Raw genomic sequence first — 1,385 nt, forward strand, 5'->3', positions numbered from 1 at the left:
CTGTTCTGCTATAAAGCTCTTATTTCTATTTTTCGGATTTTATTAAGATATATTATGTGAAATCTTAATTAGTATTACATATAACAATTTTATTTTCTGCGAAGACATCAATTGCTTGAAGTCACAAGTCAAGCAGCTAGATGGGATGAGACAGGCTGGATGGAAGTACAAACACTGTTGTGACTCATTGCGTATGCGTATATGAATGCATGTACTTACCCATCACGAGAGAATGCTCGCAAAGGCGTGAAGGCGTGTATGCACGTGTATGCACGCGCGTGCGCACTCATGTTTGAATCCTAACAAGATGAGAATGTGATCCTCCTGCTCTAGTCCTGTGTGTATATCATCAGCCATCATGTAGAGGTGCTTCGAATGTTTCCCAAATAGTGTACGAGTTAAATGCATACCTTTGAACTGTAGAAAAAGATATATATGTACGTATCATATACATACAATGTGAAGAAGATTATGACTTGCGCGCTCAAACGAGATCATTTCATTGTCTTTTCTTCATTCCCTTTAATCTCATTTTTGCAGCTGCATATGAATCGGTAGCGTAAGATCTGTTACATCAATGTTTACAGTCCTCCCTTGTATTTATTTGATAAATCTCGCATTAGCTAAGTTATCGATCATTAATTATATTAGGTTACATATTATTACATGGAAGAGTTATATAAAACTTAGACTTAATAGTTTCTTTTTTCTTCGAAGTGTGCCATTTTTTTTATCAAATGTAAAATAATTTTTTTCACTATCAAGACATGTTAGATGAGAATTAGCGTTCAGTATCAAACAAGATTTACATTTTTATTATTTTATTATTTTATTATTTTATTATTTTATTGAAGGAAATATAAGGTAACATAAATGTGATATTAAAAGAAAAAAACGTAAAGATTTTTTAATTTAATAACACTCATGTCGCTGCAAATCGACACGCTCCATCCAGGGATAACCGCGATAAGCTAAGCGTCAAAAGCGAGTCACAAAGCGTCTATGTGGCACGAGGATGTGAATTTCGCGTGCGAAGATGACGTACACGATATGTCCGTAGTGGCGTAGAAATTGATCGGTTACGTTGTTGTGCGAGAACCTTTAACCCTTTGCCTTCGGTTTAATTATCGGCACGCGATGTCTCACTGGACGACGATGTATTAAAAAGCCAGCCTATTTCGAAAATCAATTCGAACGGCAATTTGCACCTGCAGGGAACGATGCTCGTCTTTCTAAGGGCTTCAAATCCTTCGAGCCTTTGCAGAGGATCCTTGCAATAAGAAATCTTTCTTGTTTTTGCGCTATAATATCGCCTTTTTTTTCATCATTAGTCGTTTTACCGAACGATTTTGATCCGTTATTCTATCTGCAAAAAAAAAAATATA

General features: G+C 35.7%; 1 protein-coding gene across 3 annotated transcripts in view; it reads left to right on the forward strand.

Moving 5' to 3' along the window:
• LOC108685602 (transmembrane protein 189) overlaps positions 1 to 1,385 on the forward strand; it is a 14,260-nt gene that overhangs the window by 8,975 nt on the left and 3,900 nt on the right. The gene's annotated exons all lie outside the window — the stretch shown is intronic.

Source organism: Atta colombica, unplaced genomic scaffold (assembly GCF_001594045.1).
Source record: "Atta colombica isolate Treedump-2 unplaced genomic scaffold, Acol1.0 scaffold155, whole genome shotgun sequence".
In the NCBI taxonomy this organism is placed as follows: Eukaryota; Metazoa; Arthropoda; class Insecta; order Hymenoptera; family Formicidae; genus Atta; species Atta colombica.